The 25879-nt window shown below is 48.0% G+C and overlaps 1 pseudogene; it reads right to left on the reverse strand.

The window, feature by feature from the left end:
• Nucleotides 1-442: 442 nt before the first annotated feature.
• On the reverse strand, nt 443-13530 carry LOC116551044 (annotated as a pseudogene).
• Nucleotides 13531-25879: the final 12349 nt, after the last annotated feature.

The following is a 25879-nucleotide window of genomic DNA, read 5'->3' on the forward strand; positions in this document are numbered from 1 at the left end:
ACAATGAAGGACACCTACCGACCCACAGGACAATGTCCTGAAGCCGGACCCTCGAGATATAACCACGCATTCCAGAACCTTCCATCTCCCACAGTGCTTCCCCCAGGAGAGTTCCGGAAAAGGCCGTTGTCTCTCCAACTTGCGACTGTTTTCAGTGATGTTGCAGACATTCAGCTAGCCCACCCTGGCTAACAGAAACCTTGGTGGTTTCTTCCTATGTGTACTGGCCTCGGTGCTCCAGTGTCCCTGAAGAGGGTGGCTCTGTGCTTGCTTACCCTCTGCCCACTACTCCTGGCTCCCCGGGGCCCCCCCACTGCATCATCTGTCAGGCCAGGACACAGAAGGCCTGTGTGCTCTATGGGTCTTTATGAGCTTAATTCCGGCTTCCTACCCTAATGCTCTTCAAATCCCCTTGGTCATTTCTCCCAGACTTATGGTACTGTTAGTGATGCCCGTTAGGATTGTGAAGGATTTCCACCTGTCCCTGAACTTCACCCTCTGCTTCCTCCACCATTTCCATGAAGGCAACTCGAGCTGCCTGGAAAGCAGCTTTTGGATACTTGGCTCGTATGATGTTCTTGCTTGGTATCTTCAGGGCAAGTCCAGTACACCTTTTACCCATAACTGTGAGTCGAAACTGTTCCCTGGGACATGAAATGAGTGGCAGAAAGGAAGACCGTGGTGGAGGAAACAGTGCATTTTGCAGAACATACTCAACTCAGGACAGCACTGAAAATCCTCTTTGGCCAAGAATGTTTGTAATACAGTGTAATACACTAAGAGCTCCAAAGCAGACAAGACAGTCTCCTTCCCCAGCTCTCCCTGGCTGAGAGCACAGAATGTGATGGGGATGTGTGAGTGCATGTATACACATACATGTGTGTATATTTTTATTTATTTATATGTATATATGTGGTAATTATATACAACTTTTAAGAAAAGTATTTCAGAGACCAACGATAGCATAATGAATCAGCACTGCGTAAGTCAAACCACATACAAGGGTGTGAAGTTAAAAATGAAAGTCCTCTCCGGCCTTGACCCTCGGCTCCACCTTCCACAGATGACCACAGATGACCACTGTGACCAGCTTCTTGTGCAGCCCTCAGAGGGACTCTCTGCATGACAGAAATGTATTTGTTCTTTTTTTTTTTTTTCCTTTTTTTGAGACAGAGTCTTGCTCTTTCACCCAGGCTGGCGTGAAGTGGTGTGATCTCAGCTCACTGCAACTTCCGCCCCCTGGGTTCAAACAATTCTCCTTCCTCAGCCTCCTGAGTGGCTGGAATTACTACTGTGGTGGCATCTGCCACCATGCCTGGCTAATTTTTGTGTTTTTAGTACAGGCTGGGTTTTGCCATGCTGGCCAGGCTGGTCTGGAACTCCTGACCTCATGTGATCCACCCACCTCGGCCTCCCAAAGTGCTGGGATGACAGGTATGAGCCACCACGCCTGGCCACATTTGTTCTTTTTTACACACATGGGATCGTGCTGTCCCCACTGCACTTCAGCTTGCTTCCTTCACTTCACAGTGTGTCCTGGAACTCTGCGTATTAGTAATGCAGGAGCATTTAATCTTTTAATGGTGCGCGTTAATCTACCGTATGAGTGTACCGTAGTTATTTAACTAATCTCTTGTAAAGAACATTTAGATTTTATCCAGTTTTATTCTCTCAGAAAGAGCCAGGGAGTATTGGATCCTGTATTATTTGTGCCCTCGCTTTACTTTAGGAGTGTAAATAATTAGGGGATGAATTTCTAGCAGAGAAACAGCTGAGTTGAAGAGAATTCATAGTTTACATTTTGGTAGGTATTATTAAATGGCTTTCTAAAAAAGGCACTGACGGTATGCCAGTGTAACAGGGCATTTTTCAGTGAAGCAAAAAGGCCTGCTCACAGTTATCCATAAATGGAAATCCACAGTGCCTTACGCCTCCCTCCATCCAAGCCGGCTGGCTTTGGGAGGATCAAACCAGGAAAGGGTTAACAATGGACCTCTCTGTGTTGTTTCTCTTTTGAAGCTAACTATGTAAGACTTGGGCAATTCTGAGTGTTTTTGCATTTTCCTTTCACTGTAACCACCCGAGTTCCTATTATCCCAAGGCCAGTTCTAGGCTGTTCGTCTATGCATTGGGCCGGGGAGGTGCTGGGAGCAGCAATGGTGGAATCTCTGAACCTTTGCAGAACTGGTGGGTTCTGGTGAGCTGCCGACTGTGGGTTCAGACGCTGGGCTCCCCAGGGTGTTCCGTTCTTAGGACCTCTTTCTACCTCTCCAGTCATCCTGTCCTTTACGGTCAAGGCGCTCCTGTTCTTCCACCCTTTCTTACCTGTTTTGTGTACTAGAGCATTATTCAGGAGTGTGATGGGGTCATTGTCCTGGCCTTGCCTCTGCCAGCAGCTTGGGGTGGGCTCTCTGCAGTGCTTCAAAAGCTATCTGGGCTGAAGGGCTGTTTTTTTTTAAAATTCCAATCTGTTATGGACCAGTACCTCTGCAAAATACTAAAAGAACTGAATTACTAGAAAAATGAAATATGAAACGAAGACATAGGAAATATAATCCTGGCTTCTTTTTATTAGATTTAGCAGACGTAAAACTTTTGAAATTTGTTATACAGGTTTTGAGGTGCTTATTCTCCATTTTGGTTCTCATACCGTGGAGATCAGTGAGAGTCTGAGAAGCATTGCTCCAAGCACGTCTCTGGAAGCTTCATGGGCTTCCTTTTGGCCCTAAAGCTTGCATCGTTTTGCTGAAAAAGTGCTTCTCACCCAGCAGGGAAAATCTTCTAGGTTTTCAGCCAGGGAGGACCTGGGTCGATGCCCAGGGTGAGCATTGGGCTTGGCTTCAAGCTCAGGGCCCGGTCCTATCAGCCCAGATTTCCTGTCCACCCAGCTTTTCCTGTCTCTGGGAGAGTGACTCATGCATACAGGGTACCATGATCTGCCATCTTCAAATCAGAAGATGTCGCCCTATTTCCTTCAGGTTTTACTTATTACTTCATTTAAGTCAACATCAGCCTTCCTATCAGTGTTACTGTCTCTTCTCTATGACCCACTGCAGACTGGTCATGAGTTACATGCAAAATGTGAAATTTGGGGCATTGGATAAAAGGGAAGCAATTGTTTTCTCTCAAGCCATTAACACTTTCCAATTTCCTTTTCAAATAATTTTACACTTCATTAGATACTTTGGATAGACCTTAACACAGAGAAAGAATGAGCCACAACCCCCTAAAATATGAGATGGTTAAAATATCTTTTGTGTCTAAAGGGTATGAATTATTTCAATTTTAAATCCTTGGAGAAAATTGGCGTTCAGATTGTCTTCTGAACCTGAAGTAGCAGATCACAGCGGCATCTAGTGGAAATTAATGGTATAACAGTTGGTGTAGACTAAAAAATACAGTAATTTTAAAATGTATTTTTTCTTGTTTTTAACTTTTTTTTGAGACAGGGTGCCCCTCTGTCACTCAGGCTTGAGTGCAGTGGCATGATCATAACTCACTGCATCCTCAAACTACTACATTCCAGTGATCCTCTTGCCTCAGTCTCCCAAGTAGCTGGGACTACAGGCGTGTACCACCATGCCCAGGTAATTTTTTATTTTTACCTAGAGATGGGATTTTGCTATATTGCCCTCTCTGGTCTTGAACTCCTGGGTCCAAGTGATGCTCCCACTTTGGCCTGCCAAAGTGCTGGTATTACAAGCATGAGCTCCCATGTCTGGCCTTTTTAGTACTTTTGAAGTTAGGCTGTGACATATACTAGATAGCATGTGATCAATTAATTTTTTTTCTTTATCAGTGATGCTTCATCCTAAAATTGATAGCATCTTAATTTCATCAAAATATATTTTTCATTTAAAACTTTGTAGGACCAACAGACCTACGAAGTGTTGGCTACAAACCAACACTCCATCTCAAATGAATTGCCATTCATTCAGCAATTCAGTAATATTTATTGAGCATCTACTTGTACCTGGACGTTAATGACTTATTGTATGTATCGTATTCATTGCATACATTTCAGTTGCATTATATACAAAACTCTTGATTTGTAATGCATAGTGTAGACCTTTATATATTAATGTGTTTATATTAATCAGACCTAATTCCATGAATTTAAAAATCCATTCTTGGTTTGGGTTTTATTAGTTTGTTTTCATGCTGCTAATAAAGACATACCTGAGACTGGGCAATTTACAAAGGAAAGAGGTTTAATGGAGAGCTCACAGTTCCATGTGGCTGGGGAAGCTTCACAATCATGGCGGAAGGCAAAGAGAAGCAAATCACATCTTACATGGAAGGCAGCAGGCAAAGAGAGAGCCTGTGCAGGGAAACTCCCATTTTTAAAACCATCAGATCTCCTGAGACTTATTCACTATCACGAGAGCAGAATGAAAAAGACCCACCCTCATGATTCAATTACCTCCCACAAGGTCCCTCCTGCAACACATGGGAATTTAAGATGAGATTTGGGTGGGGACACAGCCAAACCATATTAGCCAGGCATGGTGGCTTACACCTATAATCCTAACACTTTGGGAGGTTGAAGCAGGCAGATCACTTGAGGTCAGGAGCTCAAGACTATACTGGCCAACATGGTGAAACCCTATCTCTACTAAAAATACAAAAATTAGCCTGGTACGGTGGTGCACACCTGTCATCTCAGCTACTTGGGAGGCTGAGGCAGGAGGTTTGCTTGAACCTAGGAGGCAGAGGTTGCAGTGAGCTGAAATCATGCCACTGCACTGCAGCCTGGTCTACAGACCAAGACTCCATCTCAAAAGAAAAAAAAATCCATTCTTGCCTAAACCCAGTAGTTCTCAACGCTGGCTGCATGTTCAAACCACCTGTACAGTTTTCTGAACTATCAGTTCCCAGATCACACTTCTCAGAGACTGAATTAATTGGTCTAAGAGTGGGGCCCAGGCATTAAGAATTTTTCAGAGCTTCCCAAGTGATCTAATGTGTAGCCTGGGTTGAGAACATTTTCCTTCCTTTAGGCAGAGTGGATTCAAGACTACATAGATGTTTTAGTCATTGGGAAATATGGTGTTTTGTTTTATAGTAACCAACTTATATTTTTACTACTATTATATTTATGAATGCAAAGAAACTCTATCTATTAAAGTGTTAGTGGATAACACTGAAACCAGGATATTTAAGGAATATTGGCTCCTAAAGATATCCATGTCAAATACTGTACAATTTGCATTTGATTCTTACACACTCAATATTGTTTGAAGTGAACACCATAATAAGATCGGAACATTGATGAAGTGTAAAACAGTAGCTGTAAAGTTTACAAGATGTCTCAGTAACATGAAGCCTCTCGAGTGATGTCTGTGCACTGAAAGAAAGCAATCTAAGATATCATTTCCTCAGAATACCCTCTTCATGACTGAAAGCGAACTCTGCTAATTTCAGGACTGACCCCTAAGCATACAACAGAGATGGAATAATGCTCTTGACCCCCTACTGCTGGTGCAGTAGTATAATATGATACCACATCAGACCTCAACAGGCATAAGAATGGTATTTCGTGGGAGCCAGCTTGCAGAAGAAAGGACTCTGTTCATTTCTGGGCCCTGCCTCTTGCTAACTTCGTAATCTTGGACAGGTTACTAAACCCATTAAAGCTCTTGCTTCCTGGTGTGCACAGTTCGGATAATTCTAAGGTTCAGCTATTGTGGATATTGGAGTTAACACAGGTAAACACATACTACTCCTCATGATGGTTCCCTATGACTGCTTTTGGCTCACTGTGGTGTGTTCCAGAACATTCAAGAAAGAATAGCACCATTAGCCCCTTCCAACCTCTTCCAGCCTCTACAAACGAGTATGTAGGGTTCAGGCACTGGGTCTATGTTTTAAACAATAGCTTAACCCCTTTTGGGTTCCTTGGATTTTTTTTTTAAAGGGCTTTTTAAATTCATAAGACTTTCCATCCAGTGTTTTTTTGTGGCCTAGTAACAAGATCCTAAAATACATTCACTTTGATCTCCCCCCTGCCATCAAAAACAATCCCTCTCGAGGGCCAAGGGCTAGCTGGGAGCTTGGGGTGTGTTCAACCAGAAAGAACCATGGGCCCTTTAATATAGGGCCAGGCTACCAAAAAAGAGAGACTCACAGAGCCTCCCAGTCGCCACCCATGCTGAGTCTGGAGTCAGCGGGTGGCGTCCGTGTCAAAGCAGCAGAATATCTAGAAGGAAAACAGGAAGGAAGGAGATCCTCAAGGAGGAAATTCGGGAGTTCTGGGCCTGTTCCCTAAAGCCCGTCAGTTCCAGTTCAGTTTCACAGTCTCAGGCCCAAATGTCCCACTGACTTCTGGGGAACCTTGTCTGTGCTCTTTGAATGTGACCCTCCCTGGGTCAGATGACGGTTGCCATGTCCCCAAGGTCAGATTGTAACTGGTTTCTCCCACCCACCCTAGTGTATCCCAATCATGGTTTCACTTTTCTAAAAAAAAAAAAAAAAAAGTGAGATATTGACAGAAAACTTCCGTTAATAATGTATTTTAATGCCCTACAGATGCAGCAATATAAACAGGTAGCTTTCTTTACTCTTCATGTTGCTGATATAAACTGGGCAGATATATTTCATACAAATGGGACTTGACCTGGGTGAAATCTTTCAGGCTTCAGAAAAGCCATCATCCTTTCCTCCTCCAAGGCAGAGAAGGAGAGATGAAGGTGCCATTGGAGGGTTCAGCGTGCGGCAGGCCATTAGCCGGGCAGACAGCAGGCACATGCTGAGGAGACCAGCTGCTGAGCCATGCTCCCCAGCTATTAATTAGCTGGGCCACTTTGGGCTGCTGATGTAAGCTCTCTGAGGTTGCTTTCTCATCATCAAATGGGATCAAGTCATACTCCCTGCGTAGAGCTCTGTGCAGATGAGATGAAATGATGGGATGGGGTGGCTGGCACCGTGATCATGAGTCTTACTAAAATACAAGGTGGTGGCTATTTGAAACTTAGGAGTAAACATGAAAAGGAATCAGCAACTTCCTACTGACAGTGAGTTGACCTCAATAAAAAGGAAAGAAAATATGTAAGCAAAGAGGGAGCTAAGGAACTGAATGTGTCAGCCGGGCACGGTGGCACGCACCTGGAACCCCAGCACTTTGGGAGCCGGAGGCGGGTGGATCACTTGAGGCAAGAAGTTCGAGATCAGCCTGGCCAACAAGATGAAACCTTGTCTCTACTAAAAGTACAAAAATTAGCCAGACGTGGTCGTGCATGCCTATAATCCCAGCTACTCAGGAGGCCAAGGCAGGAGAATTGCTTGAACCCGGGAGGTAGAGTTTGCAGTGAGCCAAGATTGCGGCACTGTACTCCAGCCTGGGCGACAGAATGAAACTCTGTCTAAAAAAGAATGGAATGTATCTCCTTCCTGGGAACTTATCCTCCAGGCCCTGTGGTTGGTCAGCGGGACATATCACTGTCTGAGATGTCACTGTCACTTGAGCTGCAGCAACAGGTCCGAGGCTGCAAAGTCTGAGGTGGCCTCGTGCCCAGCCTGACTTCAGGCGAGCTCGCGGCTGAGAGGGCAGGTCTGGGGAAGCCCAACCCAGCCCCGCCAACATTTCATTTCATTGCCCACTCCCTGCTTTCTGCTGGGTCTGGTGTTAGGCTCCTGGATATGGGGCCGTGTGCTAACTTGCCATAAACAGACTAGAAAGGAGGACCTTTGCAGCTAAGCCAAGTCAAACACCACAGTGAAAACCTAGCCTGAGCTGCCCCAGGCTGCTTGCAGAAGCAAAGCAAACATTATACATGAACAACATGCTCCAATTCTCCACCTCGCGGGAGTCGCATGGGAGGACAGGTAGACTGTGTGTGTGCTTCTGGGCCCAGAGCTGCCCACGGGGTTGCTTGGAGACCCCCTGATTTTCTCCACCAGCCCCCTGATTCTGTAAGAATGCTGTACTGTCATCAGGAGATGACAGCAGCCTTGTAGAAACGTTGATCATCTGAGAAGCAATAAACCCCTGCTAGCTTTGCCCAGCTGGCCCCATGAGCTGTAATAAGTCCCTCACTTTGTCTTTGGCTCTGTAGTCCAAGAATCAGTATTTATCGTCTACGTGTCTAAATCAATGACTCTCAACTTCACAATGCATGAGAGTCACCTGGATTGGAACAGGGGCTGACATAAAAGCACAGATTCCCAATCTCCCCTCCTGAAATTCTGATTCAATGGGTCTGGATAGGGGCCCTGGGACAGACATTGCAACACGCCCCCTGCAGCAACCCTAGAGACTAACACAGAGGAAGCAGCGCTATTCTAATTTTGATCACTTTTTACTAATAGCCTAAATGCGTTCAATCCCTCACGAATAATTCTCTGTAGGAAACCAGCCCATAAAACAAAAAGGCTGTGTATGCAGGTTTCAAGTGAAAACTTGGGAGACTGAGGCAGGAGAATTGCTTGAACCCAGGAGGCGGAGGTTGCAGTGAGCCGAGATCACGCCACTGCCCTCTATCCTGGACAACAGAGCAATACTCTGTCTCAAAAAAGAAAAGGAAAATGTAGGTACAGTAGCTTAGAGATAATTAAATAGTTAAAGGACAAATGGGTTTCTTAATAGGAACATAACATTAAGAGGAGGGCTTCTGGAGCAGAAGAGGAAGCCACCAGGGTAGGCATAGTAAGCGATCTGATGGGCCAGCCGCTAGGATGGGAGCGTCTGGGGGTGATTGCAATGCCAGTGGAGACTGAAGGGGGGGTTATGGGGTTAAATAGTGTCCCTCCAAATTCACGTCCTTCCCAGAACCTCGGAATGTGAGCCTATTTGTAAATAGGGTCATTGCTGACGTCGTTAGTGGAGTCACAATGAGGTCATCCTGCAAGAAGGTGGACCTTAATCCAGTATGACTTGGAAACCAATATAGGGGCTTGCGGAAGAAAAGAAGATTGAGGACAGGACTCCGGGGAGGGAAGGATTGCAGGGCAGTGGCAAAGAGCCCCTGAGGCTGGGCTGGAGACCGGGGAGCCGGCAGGTGTCCGGATGTCCCTCCTACAGTGCCCACCGGATGACGGGGGACCAAGGGCTGGAGGAGCAGGCTCTGCGCAGTGCTCCCTGCTTGTCTTCTCCTTCCCTCCGTCCTGTATTTCCAAACAGATCTCACAGAATTTAGCAAAGCCACCTTCTAAGCCTCCTCCAAAATTAAAGTGCTTTTGACCAGCCTGGCCAACATGGTGAAACCTCATCTCTACACTGTCTCTAATACAAAAAAGCTGGGCATGGTGGCAGGCGCCTGTAATCAAGCTACTTGGGAGACTGAGGCAGGAGAATCGCTTGAACCCAGGGGCCAGAGGTTTCATCGAGTCAAGATCACACCACTGCACTCCAGACTGGTGGACAGAGTGAGACCAAAATAGAAAGAAGAAAAAAAACCTTGGAGAAAGCTGAAGGCAATGTCCCCATTCACGTGAAAGCTCTGAAGGTCAGTTTCCCAGCAGTGGCGGGGTTCATTGCCCCCACCAAACCGATGTGTGCTCTGGGCTTATTTCTTGAGTCCTATGGTCAATGACATCATCTCTATACCCCTCCTTCAGTGAAATTTCCTAAGATGCAACCCCAGAAAGGTTACTCTTCTGTCGTATCAGTGATTCTCACGTGGCCTGAAACTGGCCAAATTAGAAAATAAAGGTGCTTCATCCAGCTGGATGGAGTGCAAGAAGGCACCCCCATCTGGGTGCTGAATTACAAAAAGTACCCTTGCTGAGCGAACCACCTACAAGAAAAGAACAGTCTCCTGGCACCTCGGACAGGGACCAAGCCCTGGTTGAATTTCCGCTCCCACGAGGGCCCCTCAGTGGCCACCTTCGTGCAGGGCTGATGGCATCCAGGCACATGCAGCCAGTGGGGCCCAAACCAGAGCCTAGACTGGTTTTTCCGTGTCTGTATGGAAGCTGAAGGCCAGCTGAGAGGTGCCCCCACCTTTCTGTAGGCTGCTGTCTGCCACAGCCAGTTCTCACGAGCATTTTTTCCAGGGTGGAGGGGAAGAGCGCTTTGCCATCAGTCCACCCATTTCCACATCCCCATCTCACCTACAACGGTGCTCACTTTACAGAGGTTTATACTCACAACAGGTCTGCTGATCTTTTTTTTTTTTTTTTTTTTTTTTGAGATGGAGTCTCGCTCTGTCACCTAGGCTGTAGTGCAGTGTGCAATCTTGGTTCACTGCAACCTCCGCCTCCCAGGTTCAAGAAATTCCCTGCCTCATCCTCCCCAGTAGCTGGGATTACAGGCACCTGCCACCATACCAAGCTAATTTTTGCCTTTTTTTTTTTCTTAGTAGAGGCGAGGTTTTAGCGTCTTGGCCAGGCTGGTCTTGAACTCCTGACCTTGTGATCCACCTCGCCTGGCCATGTCTGCTGATTTTAAGTGCACATATCCAGTCTGAAATTGGAAATCTCTTATTTTATTCAACCAACCTGCTGCCGTACAAGTATTTTTCCCACCAGTTATTCTACTGGTCTTTTATCTTGCTTGTCAACTAAATCCAGACAAGAGATGTAAAATACAAGTTCGTGTAGATTTCCCAGGACCAGAGAAAAGGCATTAGTAGTATTATTATTTTACTTTTTTTCTTCTATTTTCACTCACAATTGTCCCAGCTCACAAAAGCATCTTCCTAGCTGGGCACAGTGGCTCATACCTATAATCCCGGCACTTTGGGAGGCCAAGGCAGGTGGATCCCCTGAGGTCAGGAGTTCGACACCAGCCTGGCCAATATGGGAAAACTCCATCTCTACTAAAAATACAAAAATTAGCTGGACATGATGGTGGGTGCCTGTAATCCCAGCTACTCGGGAGGCTGAGACAGGAGAATCGCTTGAACCCGGGAAGGTGGAGGTTTCGGTGAGCCAGAATTCCGTCACTGCACTCCAGCCTGTGGGACAGAGCAAGACTCCATATCAAAAAAAAAAAAAAGCATCTTCCTCTCCCTGACAACAGTGTCACCCTGTGATGTCACCACCAATGGCAGAGACACAGTTCAGTGGCTGAGACTGAGACTGAAGAGCTAAGTAAAGTAGCAAAGGAAATTAAACCACAGCTCTTACAGGGCAGCCCCCTAAGGTGCCCCACTCTGTCCCCGAGAATAACACTAAAGCCACCGGCCAAGGATCAGGAGCACGGCTTCTAACTCACTGCTTTGAGGGTGGATTGTGCAGGTGTCTCAGGTGGTTGGGACCTGGGGGGACGGGCAGTGAGGGGCAGTGACAGATGTGACCTGCGGAGGGGAACGGTGTCTTGGTTAAATGACAACGAAGTAAGAAGTGATTTCTGGGCTTCGTTCCGGCTTTCCCAGGTTTAGGTCAGGTCTTTAAGATGATTTGTGCAAAACCTTTGAAGTTGGATATTTTCTCAGCTTGTTTGGGGCCTGCTGGAGTTTGCTGAAAGATAAGAGTTATTGGAGATATGAATGATCCATCTGAAAGGGAGGGAAAAGAAAACAGGCCCTGAGCCCCTTCCTGTTGGAAAGCAAAGAGCCTGTGCTCCCACCATCTCTCTTCCTTCCTTCTTCGGCTTGCCTCTCCACTGGCTGGGAGGGCATCCTGAGTGACTTGCGGACATTTGTTTTCAGGGGTCCACGTCAACTGTTAGACTAGGAAGGGGGAGCAGGGGATGCTCCATGGAGACACCCTGGGACCCTCTTGTGCCCGAAATATCCTGCCTGGTTCTAAATTTGGAGAAATTTATCCCTAGAAGAAAGGCTTCTAAATCATTTCAGATAGAGCAGAGGCTCCAGAAACCCTGATTTTTATTTTAATTTTTGAAACAAGGTCTCGCTCTGTCGCCCTAATTGGAGTGCAGTGGTGTGATCATGGCTTCCTCCAGCCTCAAAACCTCCTGGGGTCAAGAGATCCTCCCACCTCAGCCTCCCAAGTAGCTGGGACCACAGCTGTGCACCATCATGCCTGGCTAATTTTTGTATTTTTTGTTGAGATGGAGCTTCACTGTGTTGCCCAGGCCGGTCTCAAACTCCTGGACTCAGGCGATCCTCCTCGTCCTCCCAAAGTGCTGGGATTACAGGCGTTTGGGAGCCACCGCACCCAGCAGAAACCCGGATTTTTACAACACAGTATATTAGCATCCTAGGGCAGCTGTAACAAAGTACTTCAAATTAGGTGGCTTAAAACAACTGAAATTTACTCCTAGCTCTGGAAGACAGAATTCTGAAATCAAGGTGCCGGGAGAACCATGCTGTCTCTGAAGCTCTGGGAAAGGAGGCTTCCTTGCCCCTTCCAGCTTCCGGTGGGCCCTAGCCATTCCCGGCACACCCCGCCCTACAGCAGCACAGCTGCAATCTCCTCCTCAGCCCTCACATAGCCGTTTTCCCTCTGCATCTCCTCTGCTCTTATAAGGACAGCAGTCGCGTTGGTTTAGGGCCCACCCTAATCCACTGTGACCTCATCTTCACTCATTACAACCACAGCCCTACTTCCAAACGGGGTCACGTTCTAAGGTTCTGAGTGGACAAGAACTTTGGAGGGTGGGAGCACTCTCAACCCAGTGCACTGGTTGTAAAATCACCCCCCTTTGCTTCTTAGCCTGTGGGCTGTGGGTTCTAGGCCCACGCTCCAAGCTGTCAGGAGGGAAGTGGCTTCAACTGCTCACTGTAAACATCCACTTCCGCGTCGATCAACTGTGCATGCAGCACCTGCTTTCTCGATGAAGTCAGTACAGTTTCCTGAGACCAGAACTCAAGTGGGCAGCGAAACATTTCAGATTCCCTTTTCCATCACTAAATATGATTTCTGTCTCAAGCCTTCATCCCACCCCGTAATGGAGTTCTTAAACTTGACAATGAAACAAAATTCAGTCAATTCACAGTCAATTCAGGATAAACTTGATCCAATCAGACTTTCTGATTCTGGTTCCCGTTTTTTTGAGATGGAGTTTTGTGCATCCAGCTGATGTCCCTGCAGAAGATCAGGGACTAAGGTCCTTGCCCTTGGGGGCTCTCAGATGTGACCGGTGTGACCAAGCCCACCATGGTGATTGCCCCAAGATCTGGCAGGATTCCCACCCCACCTGGCCAGGATTGCTACAACTGGGACTGGAGAGTCAGCCAATGCCCGGCTGAAGATGACAGCCAGCCAGCAAGAGTTTGGCCATACTGGGCTTCCTGACCTAAGCAGTATGACTGAGGAAGAGCAGATTGCTCATGCCACGCAGATGTCCCTGCAGGGAGCAGTTTGGCCAGGCGGAATCAGCAGACATTGATGCCAGCTCAGCCATGGACGCATGTGAGCCAGCCAAGGAGGAGGATGATTACGACGTGATGAAGGACCTAGAGAATCTCCCAGGTGTGGATCCCAACAATGAAGCCATTCGAAGTGCTCTGGGCTCCCTGGCCTCCCAGGCCACCAAGGAAGGCAAGAAGGACAAGAAGGGGAAAGACAAGAAGTGAGACTGAGGGAAAGGGTAGCTGAGCCTGCTCAGGGGACCGCGTGGGAGACACGGAATATAGGGTTACGTGTGTGTTAACTGTAACCATTACAGCCTAAATAAAGCTTGGCAACTTTAAAACAACAATAACAACAAAAAGAAATGGAACTCTCATTCCCCAGCAGATTCATATCTGATTTTTCATTTATATCTGACGGGAAATGAGAGCTTCTCCAAGGTAGGTGGTGAAATTTTTGGACAGTGGCTTGGTTTGCCCTTACTGTCACTTCATTGTCACTTGTCTGAGGATGAGAGGGTGTTCCTAGACAGAAAACAGAACAGGGCAGAGGACTGGGAAGGCATGGTGCTTTTATTCTCTCTGTGGAAATGAACCTGACTGCTGCAGTCACCAGTGCAGCGTCTTGCTCTATTGATTAACCTGTTTTCAGGTAGCACCAGTGACAGGCAGGGTCCCTCTGTTCCTAATGAAAATCAGAGTCTTGGCCAGGCACGGTGGCTCACGCCTGTAATACCAGAACTTTGGGAGGCCGAGGTGGGCAGATTACTGAGGTCAGGAGTTCAAGACCAGCCTGGCCAACATGGTGAAAGCCTGTCTCTACTGAAAATACAAAAATTAGCCAGACATGGTGACACATGTCTCTAATCCCAGCTACTTGGGAGGCTGAGGCCTTGAAACTGGGAGACAAAGATTGCAGTAAGCAGATATCACACCACTGCACTCCAGGCTAGGTGATGGAACAAGCCTCCATCAATAAAGAAAGTAAATCACAGTCTCACTCCATGTCATAGAAATAGTGGCAACTGTAATGTACACATATGGCTAACTGTCAGGGGGTAAAGTCTGTCCCTCAAAATGCATTAGTGCAGCCCTACTGACATCTGGGGAGTCTCTATTTCCAAAGTCTCTATTATTTTGAAAGAGAGACTGCAGATGTCATCAAGTTAAGACAAGGTCATTAAAGTGGGCCCTAACCTAATCTGGCAGCTATCCTATGAGAAGAGAACAGCACGTGAGGAGAGACGTGCAGGGAGAACACCGTGTGATGAAAGAGACAGAGATCAGAGCGGCCATGCCGAAAATCAAGGAATGCCAAGGATGCTGGCCACCAGCAGAAGCCGGAGGAGGCCAGAAAGGCATCTACCCAGTCTCAGAGGAGCACAGCCCTGCTGGCATCTTGGTTTTGGATCCTGGCCTCCAGAACTGCGAGCCAACAGACAGATGGCTGCTGTCTCAAGCCTCCTAGCATGCGGCACTGTGGTTACAGCAGAACCGGGACACCAGTGCTCTGGCCAGGTTTCAGGGCTGTTCTCTTGCTGGAAAAGTAACCACCTCTGAAGTCTGAATTTGCGATTAGCTCATGTCAGAAAGTACAATCTCAAACCCAAGAACACAGGGCTTTTGAATCCAGAATCTAACAGACATTCATGCGTAAACAGAATCTGAGCCTCATCCTCTGCCTACCTCACTCATCTTTGGGGGAGTTTCATGGGATTTACCTAATGAAGGGGTCTATTTTTCTAAAACAGCCTCACGGCCTGCAGTTCTAAACCCAGACCGCATCTGAGCATAGACAGTTTAGGTTCCTGCATTGCTCCCCTCCAGTGGGGCCGTAAGTCCTGCATCCATCAGTGAAGGCTGGAGACTGCCCGTCTCCGCAGTGGGCCCATATCTGGCCCTGTCTGCCTTGCCTCATTACAGGGCAAGGGTGGCTCTGAGGCTGCTTGTTTCTTTCTTTATTGCAATTGGCCTGGTTCCTGGCTTCTTTTCCTGCCCTTGTCACCAGCAGGCAGGGAAGGAGACTCTTCCAACAAGAAGGCCCCGCCCCACTCAGTGCCACTGTCAATGCCAGGAATCCAAAAGGTCCCAACCCACAAACCACAACACTCTCTCCAGGAAGGGGGGACAAAACCTCTCCTTCTGCCATGCCTACGGTGGAAAAGGCACCAAGCCGGGCACTTGGCATCCATCAACTCACACAACTACATCCTTACCAAACCTGGGACTCACTGTTCTTCTAACCGAAGATGGAGGATCCTTTTCCGAGGTTGACTTGCACTCCTAGTTGCCATGGAGAAGGAAGGAAGCCTGGTTCCGTCACTGCGTGGTTCCTACGAGGCCTCAGAGGCAGCAGCTGCCTTGTGCTTCTCTCTCTGGACCTCACGTGGCCTCTAGGCCTTTCTGGACACAGACCCTATGACTCCACACGAAGGGTCAGGAAGTTTCTGAGGTCCAACCCAGCAGTTCCTTCTCAGACAAACTCACAGTTTGAAAGAAAATGATGCATTTGTGCAGCCCTCCAGTTATAACTTTGTCCAAGGGCTGTGGATGCAAAGCTAGCACTGGGCTGGGCTCCCTCCTCAGCGCCTCCGAACCCAGCGATGCAGAGAGAGATCCAGACCCCAAGTCAGAAACACCACCACCTGGCCGGGCAAGGAGCTGACGCCAGATGCAAGGGCTGCGAAGAGGCCTCAGGGAGAACTTGCAGCTGTCAGCTCATTCTGGAGATGGAAACAGGATAGTAACATGAGACAGGGTAGAGGTAGGAGCCCGCAAGGCGAGGCCAGTGTGCCGGGTTCAGACCCTGCCTCCACCACTTACAGCTCCATGACCTTGGGTGGGTGATTTAACTTCTCACAGTCCTTTTTCCCATCCATAAAATGAGGTTAATAGGAGTACCTAAAGCAAAGATTGTTTTAAGGATTAAATTAGTAAATAGTTGTAATGTGCTTAAAGCCACAGCTAGCACACAATGAATGCTGCCTCTGTGTTGAGGACCATTGTGATTGTTGTCACTATTAACACAAGGAATCTGCTTAGGTCAGACCTCTGCAAAGATCTCACAGAGTCTAGCACCAAGGTTTTCGTGCAAGTGTAGTCGCTTTCACAGGATATACTGTTGATGAATAGAGCAAGGTCAAGTTTTACCACAACCTTCACTCTAGCAAGTTAGCTAAAGGTCCACTAACTGCAGACTCAAGTTGTCAGCATGTGTGTCACTCAAATCAAAGGGGATCCCAAATGGTAACCCAAACCGCAGGCATCTCTGCATACATAATTTTCCCTTCATTAATTTGTTTAGTCAACAAATTTTGTCAACTTCCTAATGTGTCAGACCCTAGCCTGGCTCCATGAGAAGTCAAAAAATAAATCAAGCTTCAAAGACCAGTTGATAACAGAATGAAGGTGATCTACCCATCTAACCATCCATCCATCTATCTGTCCGTCCATCCATCCATCTATCCATCCATCATCTATCCATCTATCCATCCATCTATTCATCCATCCATCTGTTCATCTGTCCACTCATCCATCCATCTATCCATCTGTCCATCCATCTGTCCATCCATCTATCCGTCCATCCATCTGTCCATTCATCCATCCAGCTATCCATCATCCATCTATTCATCCATCCATCTGTTCATCCATCCATCTATCCACTCATCCATCCATCCATCCATTCATCCATCCATCCATCCATCCATCCATCCACCTATCCATCCATGCATCCATCCATCCACCTATCCATCCATGCATCCATCCATCCATGCATCTATCCATCCATCCATCCATGCATCTATCCATCCATCCATCCATCCATCGAAACATTGACTTCTATCATACCCAATCCATCAGGATAGTTCTTGCCCTAACTCAATGGGATGATTTTAGGAGTGTAAGGAAAATGCTCAAGACCTTCCTCCTCCAAATCCTCATTTGCCCCCGATTAGCATTTGGAGTTTTACTGTTAAATCTTTATTCCTTAGACTTAAAAGTACCTCCCAATGTTAAGCCATTATGAGTCATTTACACCTTAGAGTTTAAGACTAGATCCAAGGGCAGACACTGATGGCAGATTGGAAGAGGCAGGATGAGAGTCTGCTGCCCATTCAGGGAGAGGATGGGAGAGAAGGGCTGGAGCCTCGGAGACCAGCCTCCCTACCCACTCATTTTCCCTGGCTTTATGTGTGCAGGGGAAGCTATAGTGCTAGCCAGGCTCCCTGCTACTCACTCTTGCTGGAGTCCAATAACTATTTGAGGAATGAAGAACAAATCAATACCTTTCTATTTAAATTTCCTCACATCATGTTCCTGTGACTTTGCCCTCTGGTCCAGGAAAGGCCATTTGATCCAAGAGGAACCTTGGGCCAGGGTCACAGGGCAAGGAGTGTTTATACTTCAGCCCAGAACAGGAATAAATTGTTCCAAAGAAAATCAAGACTAATAACGGTTTCACGCAATGTCTACAAAACGGAGCGTTATGTCCATTCCATTCACTGTTATAGTATAATATTCCTAAACAATATCGTAATATTTTAAAGCAATTTGGAGTTTACATTTTCTCTCTGTAGGGTTTCCTAATAATACACAATGAAAGCCAAGAAATCAAAACCAGTTGTAAACTTAATGTAGTGAACTTGTAGCCAAGTCATGTCAAAGGCAAAGCTATAAAAATAATTTCTAAAGAAGTCCAGTATAAAATTATAGATAATACGGGCACACTTTACTATGATACCCCTATATATTCCAGTATCCTTAAAATGTTGTTCAGCAAAGGCAATGATTCTATCCCCAAGTCAGTTCATTCCTTTAACAATTTCATTTCAGCTTATGTAACTTCTTGAGGTGGGGCGGAGGATCTAACAAAAAGGTCTATTTCATTGTCAGGTAAAATTCTGCGTAGTGTTGTGTAAGTTTCCTGGCATAGATAGTGAAATAGTATATCTGGTGGGAAACCTCTAAGGATAGAGGATCTGGGCCTATAAATGACCTGAACCAAAGTTGTTTTTGTTTGTGACTCTTCACTTCCAAAGAAAAGACCAAAAAAGCGATACAGATGTGAGTTATGTATCTATCAATCCTCCATCAGTAACATTTAACAGATGCTTCCAAATGCCTGCTCCAAGCTCCTGACACCGTCAGTGTGCTGCCTTTCTGTCCTTCACTGTCCCATTGCCAGGGACCCAGGGGCCAGGCTTCCGGTCCACGACCAAGGCATTCGTCCACACCAGGTTCCTTTGCTGCATCTTTTTATGAAGCACCAACCATAGCCAGATGGATTGGGACATGCTGTGGAAGACATGCAGAAGCCCAAGTAGGTCCCTGGGCCCAGAGCATCCGTGGTGGGCTCAATGAGGAAGGGGCGGAAATGCTTGTCATGTGAAATCCATGATTCCCAGCACACTTCTGAATTCCAGAATCACCCAGAGCAATTTTCAAATTAGAAAAGGAAATGGGATTCGTGCCCTGAGAGGGTCCCCAAACCTTGAATCTCCTCAGGGTGCTGGCTTTTGGCTACACATTCCCACCAAGAAATTTAATCTTGCAATTTTCAAGGCCAAACATCTCATAATCACGGAATCGCTCCTGAAAGGGCTGGAGGCATTCCCAGCCCAGCCCAGTTCCCTCAGCCACCCCTGGGTGCTGCCCTCCCTTCCAGCAGAACTCTCCCCAGCCCTGCTGGACATCGCTCTCAAGCAAATGTCTTGACCCTCCAGGAAAGCCACCTTCTTCCATCAGCAGTGGCTTCACTGTCTCTTATCTACAAGTCGTAGCAAATTGTCCCTCGTTCCACACTGTGCTCCTTGACCCATCCAGCTCCACAGTCCACCGACTGACCACCCGAATCACCCACAGCTTCAGTTGTAGGAAAAAGCAAACAAACAAAAGCAGTTGCTTGTTGCTCAGAATCGACCAGCGTGCATCTAGGACCCATAGCAGCCTGAAGGCCGAGAAGCTGAGTTGCTCAATATCAGAAAAGCCCAAAGCAGTGTGGGGACAACTGCCAGGTAGTGGCTCAGAGGAGGACACAGTCGCTGTGAGCAGGTGATCAGAGCACAGGAGGGAAGGAGCTGTAGATTTTTAGTAATCTACAAGAATCAGGCAGTTCCAGGACACAGGGACGTGAGTGTGAACAGCCAATGGACCTGGAACAGAGAGCAGGCGAGGCTTGGGGCTGGACTATGGATGCCCCACAGCCCTGCCAGACTGGGTAGGGGAGGCTTGATCCTGAGGGCCTGTTAGGAAGGAGATGCCCAGGTTCTGATGTATCGCACATTCTTCTTCCACCAGGCAGAAATGACATTTCTGGTTGGTCTTGAATGTCTGCTCTGGCCAAGCCACCCCCTCTCATGCTGGTTAATCAAGTGGCACGTGTGCCCACGCAGGCCGTTCTAAGGAACAGTGTAATTGTCTAGACAATTTTCTCTCAAATACTCCGTCCGGGAAGCGACCGGTCGGCAGAAGAGGGAAGGCAGGAGGGCAACAGTGTCCCTGCTGAGTCCTGTTGCGCATGGCAGCTGGAGTCCAGCCAGGCTCCAGAGCGGCTCCAGCTGGCAAGGGACCTGAGCGGACTGATGGGACTCTAGGTTCTCTGCATGTGAGTTTGGGGTGAAGCTGTGGGTGTGAGTGGGCAGGGTTGTGGTTGACAGTCATCTGTTTTGGAAGCCCTGAGGCCCGGCCTGTTAGATTTGCATGCGTCCAGGGATTGCAGTGTTCTCCAGGGGAAGGGATCGTGCGGGCCCCTGAAGGAAAGGCAGCTGCAGGCTGGGCTGGGTAGCCCCCAGGGCCCCAAGCAGCTGGCATGAGGGCAGCCAGGCTCCTAATGAGCCAGGAAGGACAATAATCCAGTTCTTGAGTGCCTGGCAGAACTCCTTCATTGCTTACCGGGCCTGTTTGGGAGCGAGGACTGAATCTGTTGAGGGTTTTGAGGCCACAAGTCAGCTTGGGGAGCTCAGTGTCACTGCCCGCTTCTGTCTGCTGGGACTCCCTTGTTTTTCTGCAAAGAGGGCCAGGCAGAGTGTTCCGAGTTCCCAGACTTGAGGACATTCTCCTCCTCCCTAAATACACTCCCGCCCCCCAACACATATACATACTGGCATGGCAGAAGGGCTGGGAAAGTGATCTCTCTCAATAAGAGTAAAAAATGGTGCTGGAGGGGAGAAAGGCCATGGAATTTGAGACATGAGTGAATCTTTCAATCCCCTCTAGTAATTCCCTGCATCCCAACAGCTACCATGGCTTCCCAGGATGGGCAGGCAGGACCCAGGCGAAACAGAAAAGGAACCAGGATTAGTGCCCCAAGAGGGTCCCCAAACTGTGGAGTGCTGTCCTCACTGACCTTCACTGGGTGCTGGCTTTAATTCCTGCAATGTTCAAGGCCAATCAGCTCTTGATCACTGGGTTTCGGTTTTGAAGTCTTGGGAAACCAGAGGACAGCTCATCATCACGTGCTCCCAGGGTCTGGCCCCGGGTCTGCCGTGAAAAGATGCTGCAATCTGAGCTCAGCACTCACGGCTGTCTCTGTCAGCTCACTGGGGCTGGAGACAGGCTCATCTGATAGGACGATACAACTTCAGAGCACACGCCTTGCATTTGCTAGTATCCTTCCCAAAGGGCTTGTCGGCTTTTATACAGATTATCTCAGCATCTTCTAGCTGTCTCTGGGGAGGAGCTGTTCTGATGGTCAGGTGAGTAATAGGCTGAGCAGTTTGCCCAAGATTAGTCAGGCTTGAAGCCAGCACCAGCCTCCATCCTTATCTGGCTCCAATCTGATTTGCAACACTCAAGCTTACTGTGTTTTATTTACCCACCTGTATAAGGGGTTTGATGCTTCTTAAGACATCTACAGAAAAATCTATAAAAAGGAATAAACATAGATTCTTCCTTTGGTGCTATGAAAATGTTACTATTGGCTGGGCGTGGTGGCTCACCCCTGTAATCCCAGCACTTTGGGAGGCCCAAGGCAGGTGGGTCATAGGTCAGGAGTTTGAGACCGGTCTGACCAAGATGGTGAAACCCCGTCTCTACTAAAAATACAAAAATTAACCAGGCGAGGTGGTGGGCACCCATAATCCCAGCTAGTGGGAAGGCTGAGGCTTGAACCTGGGAGGCAGAGGTTGCAGTGAGCCAAGAGTGTGCCACGGCACTCCAGCCTGGGCGACAGAGCAAGACTCTGTCTCAAAAAAAAAAAAAGAAAAAAAAAGGCTCTTCCATTGCAGATATTCACAGAGGCATCTGGGCTACACTGGAATGAAGGAAAAGTAAACACATGAAACTTTTTTTTTTGAGATGGAGTCTCACACTATTGCCATGGCATGATCTCGGCTCACTGCCAACATTCACCTCCCAGGTTCAAGTGATTCTCCTTGCCTCAGCCTCCCAAGTACTGGGATTACGGGCACCTACCACCACGCCTGGCTAATTTTTTTGTATTTTTAGTAGAGACAGGGTTTCACTATGTTGGCTAGGCTGGTTTCGAACTCCTGACCTCGTGATCTGCCTGCCTCAGCCTCCCAAAGTGCTGGGATTACCAGCATGAGTCACCACACCCAGCCGAAACCATATTTTTGATTCTATGGAACACTGTAAGAGTGCCTCTGTTTCTTTCAACCTTCTAACTCAATGCACTCATTGTTTTAAGCGGGAGAATCCCAATGTCCAGTTCCTGCATGTCCATAGCAGGCAGGGCCAGCTTCGTGGGCACGTGACCCGTGCAGTCACAGGGAGCCCCGTGCTCAGAAGGGCTTGCACTTGGCTTGACGTTCTGCAGACACCATCTTGACATTCTTAATAATTTTTGAACAAGGGGTTCTGTATTTTCATTTTGCACTGGGTTCTGCAAATGACCTAGCCAGTCCTGAGAGCAGGCAAAGGTGACCTAAAGGGCCTGATATTCTTCAGAGAAATGCACAGCCTGGCCACCGTGTATCTGTCTGAAGGCTAAGCCGCACCCGCCATGCACTACTTTATCTGCAAGGCCTTTGCTTGCACAAGGATTTCTGCCATCTGAAATCTCATACCTGACCCAATTAATTCTAAATGTCTTTGTGTCAAAGTATCACAGGACTTCCCAGAAGACTGACCCAATCATATTCTCACCACTGAGAGTGTATGCTTTGGGGCCAGGGCCAAGAGTTTTGTTCTTAAAGGTCCTCCATGAAAATATAAATGCCTGTGGGGCAACTTCTTGGCCACCTTAACAATGAGGGAGACTCAGTGGTCATAAGGGGCTGGGGTCCCAGGAAGAGGACGCAGGCTGTAAGAGCAGGCTTCCTTGGGACTCTGTGAAGGTGGGAGCCAGATGGCAGCAAGATAAATAAAGAACCCTCCACGTCTTTCTAGATGGGGAAGGCAGGAATCACATGGGGGAAAGTCAGATTGTAGCGGAAGAAGAGGATCAAAGGGAATGGGAGAGCCTAGCCTTATGGGTGGGTGCGACCATATTCCCGGGACAGGCCAGGCACAGCTGTCCCCATCTCAGGAGTTCCGAGAGACAGCCTGCAGTCAGCGGGCAGGCCCACTAGAACACACATCTGAACTATGATTCTCTGTTCAACTCTTTTGGACTCTTTAAAGCTCCTAATAGGACCAGCCAGGCACGGTGGCTCATGCCTGTAATCCCAGCACTTTGGGAGGCCAAGGAGGGCGGATCATGAGGTCAGGAGATCGAGACCATCCTAGCTAACACGGTGAAACCTTGTCGCTACTAAACATCTAAAAAAAATTAGCCAGGCGTGGTGACACTAGCCTTTAGTCCCAACTACTCGGGAGGCTGAGGCAGGAGAATCACTTGAACCCAGAAGGCAGAGGTGTGGTGAGCCAAGATCACACCACTGCACGTCAGCTTGGGCAAAAAAGCGAAACGCTGTCTCAAATAAATTTTTTTAAATAATAAAAGTGGTATCTGTGAAGCCAGTGGGGCTGGGTGCAGTGGCTCACACCTGTAGTCCCAGCTACTCAGAGGTGGGAAGATCACTTGAGCTCAGGAGATCGAGGCTGCAGGGAGCCATGATTGTACCACTGCACTCCAGCCGGGCCCATGGAGTGAGAACCTGTCTTTAAAATAGCAATAAAATAATTTTTAATGAAACGAACAAGCCAGTGGTTCTCAAACCTGGCTGCACATCAGAATCACCTGGTGTGGGAGAGGAGCTCAAAACTTCCCACGCATGGACCTCACCCCGGTCAGTGAGTCAGATCCGGATGGCCAGGGCATCCAGATCTTTCTAAAGCTCTCTGAGGGCTGCGGATACCATAGGAGGCTAGAGAGCCACTGATCCAGGTGACTTTTCCAGGATGCGTGGACCCTCTTTATGTCCTCGTGTCCCTCCATCCCAGCTTCGACTCCATGGCCCACCATGAGGTTCATTCCTCTGCGTGCACACATATTTCCCTTGGCTGTCTGCCTTTGTCATTTTCCCCAAGAAAACCCCCACCAAGTCCAGCCCAGCCCTTTGTCCTCTTGGGACTCTTGCAGTGCAGCCACCGGTGCTGGGAAAGGCCGTCCAGCGCAATGGTCTGGGGGTACTCCCAGGACCACTCACCCCACCTGCACCCAGCACTGACCAGCACTTGGCCCCTTGACTTAGTCCAGGCCTGCTGTCATTCTCCTGGACGACCATGGTCTCCTTCTCTGTGCTCAAGCCTCCCACACCTCCTCCCTGATCTCCTGTCTCAAGACATCATGTTGCTTCTTATTTCCCTGAGAAAGTGGAGCAATCTCAGAATGTGTGTTAGTGGCCGCTGTCACATCCCCTAGCCTCCCCTCCCATTCTGGAGAGCACTCTCCACATGCTGCTCAGAGCCGGCCTCTCCATGTGAGCTCAGGATCCCTGCTGTCACTACACCATGTTTCCCTCCTCACTGGACCATCTCCTCGGGCATGCAAACATGCTTCCGTCTCTCATCTTCAAAACAGCAGCAAAACAGGAGCCCTCTCTTGCCTACACAACCCACTGGCAGAGGCTCCTAACTCTTTGGGTTTGTTTTTCTGTTGTCGATGCTGTTCTGGGCAGCAGGGATGGCAATTGCCTGGGTTCCCTTGGGGAATCTGGCAAAGCTGATGTATTCTTCTCAGCACAACATTTTTAAGTGTGTAACAGAACACATGGCATGCAGGATTATAAAGGAAGTAAATTATATTAAAGCATAGTTATCAAAATATTTTAGCACAGTTTTGTTCCCAGTAATGCATCACCTTCTTTATTAATGCATTATATTATGAGATCTAACAAGGGGCTTATGAGTACCATTTGAAATCTTGAGGATGGTAAATGTTCTTTGCAGGTATCTGCAACACCTGTAATGCGATACAAAATATCATGATCTCTATTGCTGATGAAGGCAGAGGCACGGGTCATATTGCTGGAGGTGGCTGCCTCCATTCAGGATTGAAGAAAATGCTTGTTGTCATAAGAGGTCAATGAAATAGAAGATGTCACTCTTTTTCCTGGCTGAGTTGAGAGAGACCCTGAAGTCCGTGGGCCCTGGTTCCCGTCCTAAAACTGTTGCCTCATTTCCTGATGCCCTGGATGGTTCAAGTTCTTGAAAGAGTTCTCTGGGCTCATTCTCTCCTGTCCCTCTGTCCCTATTGTCTCTTGAACCCACTCCAACCAACTCCACAGAAACTGAGCCTATCAAGATCCCCGATTTCCTTCATGTCGCTGCTCCAGCGGTCACTCTTCAGTGCCCAGATGACTTGATCCATCAGATGACTTGACCGGACACAGTAGAATGCCCTCTCCAACATGGAGCTCTGTCCTTACTCACCAGCCTCGGGGTTGACCCTTCACTATCAGCCACTCCTGTAGCCCATGGCTGGCTCCTCTTCCCCTCCCTCTCCTCATCCCTCCCCTGATGTTGGACTGTTCCTGGAATCAGCCCTGGGGCCCCTGCTCTTCCCTGTCTAACACTCCCTCCTAGGAGCCTCTATCCCAACTTTTAATCCCATCTCCAGCCTGTGGAGACACAAACACTTCTCCAGTTCAGTTCCCCCCTGAACCCTGCACCTGTATATCCAACCATGGTTTCCCAGCTGGGTGGGCACAGACATCTCAAACTCAACACGTCCAAAACAAAATTCCTTTCTTCTGCCCTTCATCCTCTGTATCAGTCAGAGTTCTCCAGAGAAACAGAACCAATACGATGTGTATCTATATAGAAAGAGATCTCTTTATTGTAAGGAACTGGCTCACATGATTGTCAAGGCTGGCAAGTCCAAAATCTGCAGGGTGACCCAGGCACAGTGGCTCACACCTGTAATTCCAACACTTTAGGAGCCCAAGGCTGGAGGATTGCTTGAGCCCAGGAGTTACTTTTCAACATAGTGGGACCTCCATCTCTACAAAACATTTTTAAAATTAGCCAGGCATGGTGACACATGCCTGTAGTCCCAGCTACTCAGGAGGCTGAGGTGGAAAGCCTATAAAATTTTATTTTATAGATGGGATCTTGCTATATTGCCCAGGCTGGTCTTGAGTCTGAGAAGTCAAGACCAGCCTGGGCAATATAGTGAGACCCCATCTATAAAATAAAATTCTGCAGGGCGGGCTAGCTGTCTGGAGACCCAGGATCGCTGAAACTGCCGTTTGTCAGAAGGCAGCCTGCTATAGAGCTGAGAAGGCTGATGTTTCAAATAAAAGCCACTCTTCTGGAGAAAGCTTTCTTGCTCGGGGGAGGCT

Source organism: Sapajus apella, unplaced genomic scaffold (assembly GCF_009761245.1).
Source record: "Sapajus apella isolate SASKATOON/1434 unplaced genomic scaffold, GSC_monkey_1.0 scaffold8, whole genome shotgun sequence".
Lineage (NCBI taxonomy): Eukaryota > Metazoa > Chordata > Mammalia > Primates > Cebidae > Sapajus > Sapajus apella.